General features: G+C 33.1%; 1 pseudogene; it reads left to right on the forward strand.

Annotated features, from left to right (window-relative positions):
• Positions 1 to 7020: 7020 nt before the first annotated feature.
• LOC134229389 (uncharacterized) lies at positions 7021 to 8612 on the forward strand (annotated as a pseudogene).
• The last annotated feature ends 7568 nt before the right edge of the window (positions 8613 to 16180 follow it).

Raw genomic sequence — 16180 nt, forward strand, 5'->3', positions numbered from 1 at the left:
AAAAAAAAAGGGGGGGGGGATATATAGGCATTTGTGAAAGTGAGAGATGTAAATACCTCCACGGACTCAAGCTTGATTGCGACCTTTGAGTCAATGGGGTCAAAGTTTAAGGTAATTTATCGAGGTCAAAGGTCAAGGTCATCCAAAAACCTTTTAAACTCGACTATAACAATTGAAGCTGTATAAAACTAAATATAATACAAAATTTTTTTCCCTAGGGTAAAGGTCAAGGTCAAAGGTCAAGGTCAAACATCAAAGTCAAAGGTTTAGGTCATTTGGCATATATAAGCAATTTTAATTCTTTTCCTATGACCATGACCTTTTGACCTTGGAGTAGTTTTATTTCTGATAATCGGAAGTGGTTGTTTTTTTATTTATTTATTTTTTTTTTGGTTTTCGAAGGAGCTGACATATTTAAAAACTACTAATTAGATGCAGTAATGTAATGCAAACAAGAAATTGAAAAGAAAAAAGTTGAAATTTTCGATTTTTCAAATCATATCTGTGACAAACGGAAGGACGGCGGAGGCATTATACCCTATATCTGTTGTTCACTCTTCAAGGTTTATTATTCATATAAGTTTAGTATGTTTATGTGTTACCATTACCAAGATCTAGCTATGTTAACTACTCAATTTGAGGTCAGGAAATCACGTGACCAGAAGTCAATTTTTAATCAGATATTTGTAGTTACTCTAGACATTTGCAGTCTGAATAACATGTCCTATTAATCATTTCAAATACTCTTTCTATAAAAGGAATTTATGGAGTAGTATGATAATCAATTTATGCAGTTTTTCTCTCATAACCGGAAGTTGCTGTTTTTGTTTCTGGTGGGGCGGACATATATCAGAACAACAAATTAGATTCAATACTGTGATGCCGAGAAATATTCCAAAGAGAAAATTTGAAATTTTTGATTTCTTGGATCACTTCCTGTGACGACCGGAAGTGACGGCGGACGATCTTATTCCAAATGGTTTTGCCTACTCATCAAGATCTACCACTCCTATAAGTTTGATGTCTTAATCTCTTACCGTTTACGAGATCTAGCTATTAAAACTTATCATTTTGAGGACAGGAAATCAGGCGACCGGAAGTGAATTTTACAAAGATATTTGAAGTTACTATAGACATTTGTAGTTTAAATAACATATCCAAAAATCATTTTAAACACTTTATCTATAACAAATGTTTATGGGAGAGAAAAATAATCAAATTCTTTAGTTTTTCTCTTATAACCGGAAGTTGTCGTTTTTGTTTCCGGTGGGACTGACATATTTCGAAACTACAAATAAGATGCTATAAGGAGATGCAAAAAAAAATCATAAATGAAAAGTTGAAATTTTCGATTTTTTTATCACTTCCTGTGACGACCGGAAGTAACGGCGGACAATCCTATCCCAACTGAATTTGCCTACTCATCAAGATCTACCACTTGTATAAGTTTCGTGTCTTAGTCTCTTACCGTTTACGAGATCTAGCTATGATAACTTCTCATTTTCAGGACAGGAAATCACGCGACCGGAAGTAAATTTTACAAAGATATTTGACGTTACTGGAGATATTTGCAGTCTAAATAACATATTCAAAATTCATTACAAATTCTTAATGCATAAACAATATTTATGGGAAACAAAAATACTGAAAAAATGCAGTTTTTCTCTTATAACCGGAAGTTGTCGTTTTTGTTTCCGTTGGGACTGACATATTTCAAAACTACAAATAAGATGCTATAATGTGATGCAAAAAAAGTTTCATAAATGAAAAGTTGAAATTTTTGATTTCTTTGATCACTTCCTGTGACGACCGGAAGTGACGGCGGACGATCTTAACCCAAATGGACATGCCTACTAATCATGATCTATTACTCATATAAGTTTGGTGTCTTCATCTTTTACCGTTTCTGAGATATGACTCAGACAAAACTTTTTTGAAAAAAGCGGAAATCGGACATATCTGACGACCGGAAGTGAATTTTGAAAAACTGAAAACTGCAACTGAAAGATATTTTTACTCTCTATCATCCCTGAAAATTTCATGAGAATCTGTCCAGTCATCTCTGAGAAATCGTGCTTTTAAAAAGGGAACAAAAATAATAATAGGAAAAAGAAAAAGAAAAAGAAACAGTAGAATCACTATAAGGTCTTCCGTCTGAAACGGAAGACCTTAATAATAATAAGAAACAGAGTAAAAACAATATGTTCCCCAACTTCGTTTGGGGAACATAATTAGTACAGGAAGAAAAATCTCTTTATCTTCCCCTGTCTTTCTTCCTGAATTATTCAACTTTAGCCAAAATTAAAACATGAAAAAAATTAATTAAAATCACAAGTAAAAGAGAAATTTAAGAAATGTCTAGTTATTGATTGAATATTTAGGATTTCCCATTTACATTGGCACTTTAATCAGAATTATCGCATTGAGAAGTGAGAACAATAAAATTTTACTTACCATTTAATTTATTCTTTGATTCCAATTAAAAGATATGGACTGATCGGGAGACAGCAAAAAGTCTAAATATGATCTGTTTAAGTAAGTTCAAATACGTTGGAACCGTCCTATATTGTTCAAGTAGTGTACATGTATATCCAACCGTAAACCGTTCTTTCCCTGATTTTCGTTTTCTTAATGATGTCCACAAAAATAAAATGCTCCTGACTTATCTCCATCAAAATGACATGACTATCTTCTTAAAGAGATTTTTGAATCTATAGAATTGAACCTCTATTGTGTTTGAAAACTATTCACTGTAGACCGTCACCTGACAGGTAGATATTACCCCGAGGATATAATTATCACATCTGGGCCTGTACAAAATGGCAATAGTCAGGGTCAAACTATATCCTTATCTTGATTGAATAATAAGAAACCCACAAAGATTTGTAATGAAATAGACAGAGACACAAAGGGCTTAATTTCTCGTGTGAAGCATGTACTAAGTATGTTGTTAAACTTCTCCCTCGCCATTCGATTTGGTGCCTCGCTTCGCTCAGCACCAAATCTCATGGTACTCGGGAAAAGTTTACCAACATATACTAGGTAATTTATCTTTCTTGACACCTTTTACATTGTAATTGAAAAAAATTATTTACAAATAAAGAAACATAAGACAGAAATCCATTCCCATGCATTTTCTAAAAGATGTATAAGATACGCATTAAAACTACATGGTGCTAGGACATTTAAATCTGAATTGTTTTGTGTCAATGATTCCTGCCGACTGCCTATCTAGTGCGCCCACTTTCTTTCATGTGACATGTCAATAAAATTTTCACTTTTCAATTACGCCCAGGTTCCTGCCGAATGCCAATCAAAAGCGCCCTCGTTCTTTCAAAATCTTTTAATACTTATTGTAAAACAATTTATTTTTGCCAGTAAATATAAGAATGTTCCAAGAATAGATGTTGAAGCTGTATTAAAGAGGATCACAGATAGAATTTTGATTGAAACATTTTTATTGATGAAGAATTGTAAATTTGAAGAATATGAAAGACATTGGCAAAATATTTGTGATACATTGTAAGTAATTGAGTTACATATACAAGCGTATATATACATGTACATCCTATAATTTATTTGAGTGATTTTTCTTTTGATTTTTTTTTTGTATTATTTGTAATGGAAGAAAGGTTTTTTCTTGCTGACCCCTCCCCCCTTTTTCTTTGTCTTTTTTTTTATCAAAACACCTTTCACATTCTATAAACATAACTCTATATTGTGTGTATACCCGATGTTATTGTGTACCAAATGATGAAAATTATTCTATATGTACATGTGGAAGTGTAAAATTAATAATAATAATAAAAAAGTATTTATTAATATGCATCCTTATACCCCGAGACACATAAACCCGTATAGTAGGAAGCACCATCAATAAAATGCTCACCAATTTCACATTAGTTATAACGGTATTTTTACAGACTTAATTTAAACGTCACATCGTAAAGAACTATATGCGGTATATTACATATATTTGCCCCCACAAAAGTCAAATTTTGAAAACTTTCTGAAATGTGCTGAATTCAATAAATTGTATGAGAAATATAAATTAACAGAAAATATTATAGTGTCAAAGCAGTGTATTCACAATTTTTGTTTTTATGACGTCACAAACTAGTCCGATTTTATATCTTTTTTCAGAAAGAGGACAAAATGGACAAAATTTCAACAATTTTAGCTTTAAAATTTATAGAGCGCATGTGTGTTCAGGAACAATATTGACATATTTCATTGATATTATCATTCTACACATTATATCAAAATATTGATCCTGAACACACATGCGCTCGGTGACTTTTACTCAAAATAACGACGAAATATGTACATTTTTCTGTAAAATTCATAAAAAACTGAAATTTACGTCATGTTTGTGACGTCATTACGTACATATGGCGTCATTACTTATGAAAATATTCAGTGCTTTGAAGTCAGCATATACTCCCCTTTTTAAGAACTTAATATAATATATCTCCATCAAAGTTTGATTTGGGGGGCAAATATTGGTTATTAGCGAATTAAGTTCTTTTTATAATGTAACATGATTTAATTTTTTAAAAATAGTTATTTTTTTTATGATTATTTTTTTTTTTTTTACATATGCTTAAATTCATTTATCTAACAATTACTATTTAAACAAAGAAGGCAAATGTTCTTTAATATTTATTTTAGGAATCAGAGAATAGGAGTAACGAAAGAGGCTTGGTTGAACATTTACTGGAACCCGCAATGTATCTTTGTATGTGACAGATTCATGTGTTCGTATTTTAGCAATTAAAGATGTGGATTTTGTATAGGTACAACACTTTAAGAATTGCTAAATATAACAGTCATGCATTGCATCATAGTTCGATTCAACATATCTCACATGACAAAAAAATAATCTTTGAGATTTCATAAATTGTAGCTAATTGCGGTTGTTTGAAAAAAGGAAAAAATAGACAATTTTTTTCATATCTGCAAGTAATGTTCAACCAAGCCTTTTTGATTTGATTTAAACATATTTTATTATGTAAAATACATAAATGGATTGGGCATCAGGCATATCCTATATAAGCCCTCTCCATAGGTACAAGGTTAATTAATGCACATATAGTGACAGGTTTATATATGACCAATAAGTTATATGTAACTGACACAAATTTGAATGGATTATAGGGGAAAGAAAAAAACATGATTGAAGAGAGAAAAAGAAAAAACAACAACAAATGAATACCGGTTTATAATGTGGAAATGAAGCCTTTTTCTTTACACCTCACTAAGATTAACAGCAATGAAGAAGAAACTTCAAGAGTACTGTGCAACGATATTTTCGAGAAGTTGTGTAAATCAGATGTAGATACTTAAAAACTCCAAGGAACTTTTGGACAGTTTGAAATCACAAGATTTCACCAAAATCATCAGCTCGAAAACACATGGATTTTCAACTTTATATCTGAACATAACCATTTCTAAATTAAGTCCGGGCATTTTTATTTCATTGGCAGCTGCATTTTTAATTAAAATGGAATTAATATATTAAATTATTTTTTCAGCGCTCATTTTCCAAATTATTTTGTTTAAAAACATTCTTATTAAAGATCTACACACAAGTTCTCTAAAGTTGACATCAAAGAGATGACCGAGTGTCTGATTGGCAATATCAAAGTGGTTTTTGGAGACCAGACCTTGGAATTCCCATTGGTACCAACTCCCTTACCTCTGCTCCTGATCATGATTGTAAAATGACTGGGAAACCGTAGACAATGCAGTGTGTAATTTATGGCCTAACAATTACTAATGAAAACGACAGTCGGCATTTAATTTCTTGATTCATTGTGTTTGTTGACATGGTCATTTCATCAACCACAGAATTTACGAAATTATGACTTTTAATGAGACTGCTAATATTCTTGTTTGTCAATAACTTACATTGTTTTAGAAATTATTCATACGATAGAGGTTGCCTGCGTGGTACAGTGGTTAGAGCGTCTGCTTTAAATCACGAAAGAATGAGTCAAACCTTACGTGGCGGGTTCGAATCCCACTATGAGAAGTGGAGACAGGTCTTTCGGATGATTCCGTTAAAACCGAGGTCACGTGTTGCAGTTGGTGCTGGCACGAAAAAGATCCCTTTCTGCTCAATGGCCGTATTACTAGTATTTGCAGCTCTCCACTGGCGAGAAGTGTTGTCTCCATATGGGTGAAAAATTGTGTCCTTCGAGAGGGATGTTAAACAACATACGGCTTTCAGAATTTCGAGAAGAAAACAATACTTTATTTGAAGCTTGTTTTGACAAAAGTTCAATTAAATATTCCGTTGCTTGGACCAATGAACTATACGTAAGTGTTAGAATTTTAAATGATATTCTTGATTTGATAGGTATCCAATGGAAATCAAACAGAGCTTATTTTGAATTGTCGAACTTCCTCCAAATGATTCTAATGTAATTAAATATTGTTTATATAAATAGTAATTACCCAGAGTATCATATTTACATCACGTGACTTAGTTAACCAATCAGATATGCCTACAGTTTAGCGCCATCATTCTCCAAGTCAGTATCTCGGCAATTATACCCGATTCCTTTGGAATAATTTTACTTTACTTATTGTGATATATATATTGTTGACGTACAATACTGTGATTAAGTTTAACAATGTCTTCTTAGTGGAATAACTTTACAGGAAACTGTGAAATAACTGCTATTAACACGTGTGTGACAGCATGTTTGTGTTTACACTGACACGGACCATTGCGTTAATTGTATTAATTTTGATCTTAATCTTTAATATCTGTTGTTTTGTGTTAATCTATATTAACAATGACTGGAAGGAAAAGGAAAGCTACTTCTCAATCTCAGAGAATATGTACGCGTAGTGATAATACTAGTAGATGGAACTTGAACGAGCCAGACAATTGGTCTTCGGCCGAATTAGTAAACAAACTTAAATTGGCCAATATCATGGTGCCACTGTCGCTGAAGAAATCACAATTACTTCAAATTTACAAGGAGAACATTCTTAAAAATGATCGGGCAATTTAGACCACAGTCAAAATGGCGATTCTGTAAGCCAACTTCCGGCATCTTCGGAGACACGTACTGAAAGCAAGGCTGGGCGGATGTTGTCATCGCAAAACGAGACAGGGCGGATGATTACATCTGAAAGCAGCAATATGGAGGCCCTTACAAGCGCTGTTGAAAGCATGAAACAATCAATGCATCATATGGCCAAAGAAATTAACAACTTGAAGATGTCAAGGGAAGGAAATGACGCGCACCCAAACACGGGAAGCCAGATAACATCCTTACCAACAGACCGGTCCACAACAGACAACGTCTCAACTGCTAGAGTAGCGTCGGACTCGGTCCCACATATCGAAACAGTGACAGCGAGCATACGAAATAGCATTATTCAAGATGACCAGATTCAGGCAAGCAGCTCCACTGGCATCGTCAGACCCAGTAGAAATTCCATCGCTCCAGGAGCTTATCCTTTATTAGAGAAACAGGCTGAGGAACTTTGTGAATCTGCTTTAAGTGAAAACACAAGAAATGCATATAAAGTAGGATTTCATACATTCTGTCAGTTCCTGTCAACTATTGGAATTGCAGCAGATGATTACTGTCCACCTCCTATGTCGGAACAGATTCTGATATATTTCGTAACACACTGTTGCAAAACTCTAAATCTAAGCCACAGTACAATAAAACTGTATCTAGCAGCAGTAAGATTTCAAGACTGGTGTGCCGAATCCTTTGTGCACATCAAATGACAGTTGCCAAAAACTGCAGGCAGTGTTAAGAGGTATTCAGAAACAAAGATTTCAAAAAGAGAAAAGACGTCCGATTACTTACGACATATTATTTCAAATGCACAAATTACTACAGCGTGGAATGTTCGATTATTTCATTGATGCAATGCTTATGACCGCCTTCTCGTTAGCGTTCTTTGCGTATCTTAGATGTGGAGAATTGACTGTGCAGAATGGTAAAGAAGAGGATGCCTTGAATGTTGAAGACATACATATGGACGATTCTATGAGTGCATTCACTTTGGCCTGGAAGAGCTCCAAAACTGACCCGTTTGGAAAAAGGAATTCTCATCAGGATATTCGAAACCGACTAGCTGGTGTGTCCGGTTAAATCTATGATAGATTACTTAAAATTAAGAAAATCAAGGATCAACGGTAACCGAACTTCAGCTTTATTCGTTGACGAATATGGAAACCCAATGACTCGAAATTATTTTATAAACAAACTCAAACAGATGACAAAACCTTCAATGGACATTCATTCAGGATCGGGGCAGCTACGTCTGCTGCCTCTGGAAAGGTGAATGATCATATGATAAAAACACCTGGTAGATGGAGTTCAGACTGTTACAACAGATATATTCGTACTGATGATGTAACTTTATCACGCGCACAGAAAGCGATATGTTTTCAATGACAAGATGTGTTCGACTTATTCAATGATGCAGATGTTTATGATACAGTGACTTTAATTATCTCAAGTAGGTTTATGATAATAAATGTGACAAGAAACTTGAAAATGTTTATTTTGTACCAATGTATCAAGTAATAATTCAATTCAACTTAGCAATTTTTCTTTTAAGCCAATATTAAGTACCAGACAAAATTTGAATATAGTTAGGGCAGATGTTTCAAATGTGCAAAGTTCTTATGTATTTTATGTTGATAAATACATTTTACTGTACTAAGATATTAAGCTTAAGTTTCAACTTTTGGCAACTTTTCATTTTCAAAGCTATTGTTAACGAATGTGACTGGAAGTTGTAAATAATTAGTGCAGACGTATCAATAGGCATAGTTCTTGTACATATATTTTATGTTGTTCTTGATGTATGCATTATCCTGGGATGAAATATTAGGAACTGTAATATTTTCGACTTCTTCACTAAATGTTTTCAAGGATATTATTATAATCTAAACTATTTAGTTCATAACACATCATGTATAAAGCAAGATTATGAAGATAGCAAGAAAACAAATTATTTATGTAAGTTAAATTTCCAGAACCTAAATATACTTAATGGTAAACATGCTTATATTCATTGTCAATAGATAGGTGCATGTATTTCAACTGCTCATTAATGAATATGATTGGGTTCGATTATCAAATTAAGGATGGTGGTTAGTAATCATCTGCTTTCCTTTTGGGGCTCTCAGCTATTACAATTTGTTTCAATTTCACAATATTTGTAATACCTTCGTTTAGGCATTTAACACATGAACATGTGTTATTATCCCCCAAAAGAAAACTCACTAGAACTTTACATACATATGCAAGGCCATCAGCCTAGACACACACGCATATAGGCCATCGGCCTCTACCACAAGGCCATCGGCCTTCAAGATTTACAGGCCATCGGCCATGTTATTCACCAAGGCCATCGGCCTCTTAAGTTCAAGGCCATCGGTCACTCAAGTTCAAGGCCATCGGCCAAACTATTCACAAGGCCATCGGTCACTTACATTTGAGGCCATCGGCCAGTCGCATGAAATATTACAGGCCATCGGCCTTACACATGAAGGTCATCGACCTTCAGAATACCAGGCCATCGGTCTACAAACATTTTTAAGGCCAATGGCCAGTTACATATCGCCACAATTTACATATTGTAGGTGCAATTCAACATAATTAGCCATTGGCCTTACATGTACATATAAGTATTTTATCTTTGCTCAGTTTTGTATAATGATGTTATGTGTATGCGTGTGTTTCCTGATGTTGCAATTTGTTAAATTGATTTGTCCTATAGCTGAGTAGTTCCCAAAGGCAAAGAATAAATGTAGAACTTGAAATTGACTTGTTTTGTTTATATAAAATGATTTTAATGTAATTAAATATTGTTTATATAATAGTAATTACCCAGAGTATCATATCTACATCACGTGACTTAGTTAACCAATCAGATATGCCTACAGTTTAGCGCCATCATTCTCCAAGTCAGCATCTCGGTAATCCACCACCATCCCAACCACCACCTTAATTTGATCAGGGGAAACTACTCATTATTTCCTACATAGGCATTTAACACATGAACATGTGTTATTATCCCCCAAAAGAAAACTCACTAGAACTTTACATACATATGCAAGGCCATCGGCCTAGACACACACGCATATAGGCCATCGGCCTCTACCACAAGGCCAACGGCCTTCAAGATTTACAGGCCATCGGCCATGTTATTCACCAAGGCCATCAGCCTCTTAAGTTCAAGGCCATCGGTCACTCAAGTTCAAGGCCATCGGCCAAACTATTCACAAGGCCATCGGTCACTTACATTTGAGGCCATCGGCCAGTCGCATGAAATATTACAGGCCATCGGCCTTACACATGAAGGTCATCGACCTTCAGAATACCAGGCCATCGGTCTACAAACATTTTTAAGGCCAATGGCCAGTTACATATCGCCACAATTTACATATTGTAGGTGCAATTCAACATAATTAGCCATTGGCCTTACATGTACATATAAGTATTTTATCTTTGCTCAGTTTTGTATAATGATGTTATGTGCATGCGTGTGTTTCCTGATGTTGCAATTGTTAAATTGATTTGTCCTATAGCTGAGTAGTTCCCAAAGGCAAAGAATAAATGTAGAACCTGAAATTGACTTGTTTTGTTTATATAAATTTAAAATTAATTTAGCACACATATTTTGATTTCTTTGTATTTGTATCAATTATAATTTGGATTGTGCTGTACCAAATAAACTAAGATTGCAATATAGTGAAATTACAAATGAAAGAACTAGATTTCGTAGCTAATTTCGTTAAATATTTACAAATGCTTTTGATCCTAAGATAATATAACATTGCTGTAAGACATTTCGTATTTACATGTTCTTTGAGATTAGGATTCTTATCTAAAATGCACCGATGTATCGTTAGTATTTAACGGATTTGATTTCATTTTCTGTAATGTTTATCATTACTTTTCTAGTGTTGTTTCACTCCCAAATAGAAATTAGTCTCTGTATCTTTGTAACATCTATTCGATCGTGAATATATATTGAACGAAAAGTATCCCTAGGGACAAATTGCCAATTGATGGTTGAAAAGAAAAAATAAATCCGTGAAATTTATATCATAAATATTTTTTTTTCTTCAATGAATTTTATCTAAAGCTCATAAAATGATACCCCGACTTCCATATGATAATGGCAAAGTCCACGTTTTGCTACGGGAGACCCGAAATAAGAGTCAGATCAAAACGTAAAATATTGGTTGCGCATAGGCACTATGTATTGAGAATCTTTAAATGTATCATAAAATTTTATTCTATATTTAATGGTATTGGAAGAGTTTCGGATAAGAGATGAGTACCCCTCAATATTTTAGAAAGAATGACAGTCTCCATGTTTTGCTATGGAAAACATAATTTATGTGTCCGATCAAATAGTAAAATACGAGGTTTCTCAACGACACTATATGTGTGAAAGACAGTCTCATTTGATTTCATTCAGTGGGCTTGGAGGAGTTCCGGATAAGAAATTGACTGATAAACACTTTCATCACTATATGCGTCCTTACTTTTCAAACATGGGTGACCTTAGGAACTTTGGATGCTCTGTAACTTTTTCAGTTTGTTTTCATTTATCTGGAAAACTTAAAATTACTCTTTATTATAATATTTTGCATTATTTTTTTTCTTTTGAATACGGCTTTTACATGAAACATGTATTTTATTTATTTATATTTACGACTAGTCATCCGCGTGGTGCAGTAATTTTAGAGCCTGCTATAGAGTCGCGGAGTAAGGAACTGATCTTACTCCGCAGGTTCGAATTCACTGTGGGTCAAGGATGAGGTCTTTTTGGCACAAAACCTTGATTTTCCATTTCTTTAGAAACAATCATATAGAAAAACTCCTTTGTCTGTTTTGAGAGGGATGAAGAGAGAGAGAGAGAGAGTAAATGAATTATCATGACATATCAAACACTGCCTTTTCCAAATATATTGTCGAGTTCACATTTACAATATTTATTATCTTATAATGGTGTAGCTTTGATAACTAATCGACTGAAAAATGACGTCACACAACTTAAAGAATTAATAATAAATTTGTACATTTGTGAAAGTCAAATGAAAATCCATGTACTTTATACCATATGCCATTCGAAATATTCCCAAACACTATCAAAAAGTTTTTTGGAGGTAAATAATTTTTAAACAAAAACCCCTAAAGGATATCTGATTCTCAGCCAGGAAGGATAACTTCAAAAATCATTATTTAATTTGATATGCATCAAAATGAAGCTTGAAAATGATTTTTTTCATGCAACAATTTTCATTTTATTCATCTTTATAAGATTCAAGGTTTTTTGAAGTCTTAGAAAAGATCTTATAAAAGTTGACATTTCTATCCTACATGTATAAAAAGAGAAAAAAATTAAAACAGTTTTAGAAAAGATTTTCCTGAATCTAGTTTGTCCTAGATACAAATGCTTATTAGCATGATATGAAATAAGAAGTGATTTGGGGTGTCTTGAGATGATAACAAAAGCCTTTTACATTGTGTTTTATAGAATACATAACGGAAATAGAAGACATAAAATTTCAAATAAGTATAAAAATCATGACAATTTCGCTGATTGCCTGAATACCTATCGTTTTTAACCTAAAGTACATTTGTTGATCAATTTGCAATTAAAAAATGCATTGCTGATATTCCAGTTCGCTTTTTCCGCAAAAATATTGGGAATTTGACAATTTTCCCTATACAATATGATTAACATTAATCTTTTTAAACTTTAAAGAAATACTGTGAATAAATCTACATTGTTTTGTGGATTCAGAGATTCTTTTATGAGTATTTTTGATAACTTAACCGCTAATTTTATAAACCCGAGGATCGGACTACCTTAAAAACACTGTAAATTTTTTTTTAATTGTATTTCACTTGTTATCATTTTTGTCCCCCCGCTTTTACTGAAAGTGGGGATATTAATCTGGATCAGTCCGTCCGTCTTTCTGTCTGTCTGTATATAGCTTTCGTTTCAACACGATATCTCGAGAACCCATTGAGCTTTCGCAGTGAAATTTTGCACAGCAGCTCCCTATGGCCCAAAGAAGAACCCTATTGCTTTTAAAATAAAAATGTCAAAGGTCATAAATTCATAAATTCTGTCGATTATTAACACTTTCGATTTCGCGCAATACGTCAGTAACCCTTTGAGCTTTCGCAATGAAATTTTAAATTACATCTCATGGTGGCCTCAGGAAGACCCCTATTTATTTTTAAGTTAAAAGATCAAAGTTAGTGGTCGTAAATTTATAAATTTCAAGAAGATTTTTTTTAAGCTTTTGAAATGAAAGTTTATACCAAAACTCCTTAGGGCCTCTCTATCCCCTTTTCTAAGGGTCCCTCCCCGTTTGTTTTATTAGTTTTTTTTATTGTATTTAATGTCATTTGGTACTGCTTTAGCACAGGGGTGTTGCAACCATTATTGAAATAACAACCTCTATTGAAATAATTATTTCAAAAGTGGGTGAGATTGCATTTCAATGACAAACATAAATTGGAACCACTATTGAAATACGACCACTATTGAAATAACTATTTCAACAGTGGTTGAGAGGGTATTTCAATAACAAACATAGGTTGCAACCACTAATGAAATAATTATTTCAGTCGTATTTGAGAGTGCATGTATTTCAATAGCAAACAGAGATTGCAACCACCATTGAAATAAGACCAATATTGAAATATTTTTTTTTTTCGAAAGTGGTTGAGAGTGCTTTTCAAAAACAAACAGGTTGCTTCCACTATTGCAATACGACCACTTTTGAAACTTTAAAGTTGTTTTATGTTTTACCTTTTTTGTAGAAATTTAGATTAATACACTGACACTTTTTTTTAAACTGACTTACCTATAATTCAAACATGTATGCACTTTTACTTAAGCGAGCATTTTTTTAATCTAGCCGAATCGGCTAAAGCCAATAGACAATTAATATATTCAATGCTAAAATAATTATTTCAAGTTAGTTTTGGCATTGATTTTGAAATGAGATTGCATACACACCAAATATAGATAGTAAAACCAATGTCTACTCGTCAATACATTAGAAAGCAAAATTTCTAGGGAAGTTAGTATTAGGCTTATTACAATGGAACATGTAGGTTTTATTTCAATAGTGATTAAAAGGTGGTGGTGTTTTGAAACGTATTTTCAATGCCCTTCACCGGCAATGGTGACGTCTCCATATCAGTGAAATATTCTGGAGAGGGACATTAAACAGTATACAATCAATCAATCAATGTCTTTTGAAATAATCATTCACAAGTAGTCGTCACTTTAATAGTGAACACATGTATAAATGAATCAAAAAAGTTGGAAAACATATGCTAATGCAATTGTTTGTAAAACACGTTTCGATTGGCTAATGCACTGTCGTTTAAAGCAGTAAAAAGTAAATGTTAAAGTAATGAGAGTGAAAGCTTTTTATTGTGACATTTTAACATAACGACACAAAAACACAATGCTCAATGACGTATTTCATGTAACGAAACTCAACAAAATAAAACATAATCAACTAAATAATGCATGGATTGCATTTGAATGGGAATAACTAGTCTTCTTATGTGGTATTTGCGGCCGTTAATGCTGACTTTAACGGTCGCAAACATCCGTTTTAGCGGCATTCCCTTATTTAACAATTAATCCTTATATTTTTTTAGTTAAGTTGTTTCAATAAGTCTTGCAATGTGGTTTTATTATTGGATTAATTATAAGCAACTATCATAATAATTATTTAAATCACTTTTGAAATCATTGTTTCAATCACTATTGAAAACTTTATTTCAATGGTAAACATTATTTCAATAGTGGTTGCAACCAATGTTTGTTATTGATATACACTCTCAACCACGATATACACTCTCAACCACTACTGAAATAATTATTTCAATCGTGGTCGTATTTCAAGAATCGTTGCAAACTATGTTTTTGATTAAAATGCACTCTCAACCACTATTGAAATAGTGGTCGCATTTTAATAGTGGCTGCAGACTATGTTTGTTATTGAAATACACTATCAACAACTGTTGATATAATTATTTCAATAGTGGTCGCATTTTAATAGTGGCTGTAGACTATGTTTGTTATTGAAATACACTATCAACAACTGTTGAAATAATTATTTCAATAGTGGTTGCAACACAGGGGCATGTTTAGAGTTATTACGTATAATACAGATTGTCAGTGGATCTTTTATTCTTATTACATCAATTGGAACTGTTTGATAAAGGCGATATTGTCAAAATTTTACACAGTTGCTGGTAAATATATACTTGTATGCGACTGAATGTTTGCACATGATTTCCGACAAAGTATTTTGGATCCGTGATGTAGTGATATGTCTCTCGCTTAACATGTACGAGGTCCCGGGTACGAATCCGGACGAACCAGGGGTTTTTGTTATGTTAAAAATCTTTTTAACTTGATAATAATATTCAGCGTGTGAAACGAAAAACTTTTGACGTCTGGCTTGCACAAACTCATAAAATTATCATATATAAAAGTATCCTCTAGACACATAATAAAGAATAAGCACTTTATATCCACAGTGGCATTTTTATTTGCTGCAATACACATGTACAAATTTAATAATTTAACAAATTCAGTCAAGGGGATCCGACCCCTCACCCTTCACCCGAACTGCGCATGGTCTTCTTTTTTCCTTAATCTTCGTTGCACCATGCAGTAAAATGAAGGAACATTTTCCCATTCCTAAACAAAAAAAAAATAAAACAAAAATAAAAGTAACAATTGATACAATGATATTTTTCTGTTCCTGACAAACTGCTTATCAAGTATAAAAATGATCCATTGAAAATAAAGGCGTCAGTAAAAACAATATATCATTGATTTTTCTGAGGATTTGACGTTTTTTTCGATCATGACAAGGAACACAAGGCGGTGCTTACTTCTTCATGGCACCTGATCTCACCTCTGTATGCTGCTCCTGCTTTGTACAGTTTGAATTGATCATGTTATGACACCTTATCAGTACAATATATACCCTCTATTCCATAACATTCCAAAATCATTTTTTGTTAAAAGTGTACTAAGTGTTTTATCATCTTTTAGTGTAAATGGACGTAAAATATCATTAAATAACGGTAATTACATTAATGAATTTTAAAAATATGTCAATTCGTAGTAT

The sequence above is a fragment of the Saccostrea cucullata genome, unplaced genomic scaffold (assembly GCF_032062105.1).
Source record: "Saccostrea cucullata isolate Sc308-1 unplaced genomic scaffold, CSIRO_AGI_Scuc_v1 ctg4728, whole genome shotgun sequence".
Lineage (NCBI taxonomy): Eukaryota > Metazoa > Mollusca > Bivalvia > Ostreida > Ostreidae > Saccostrea > Saccostrea cuccullata.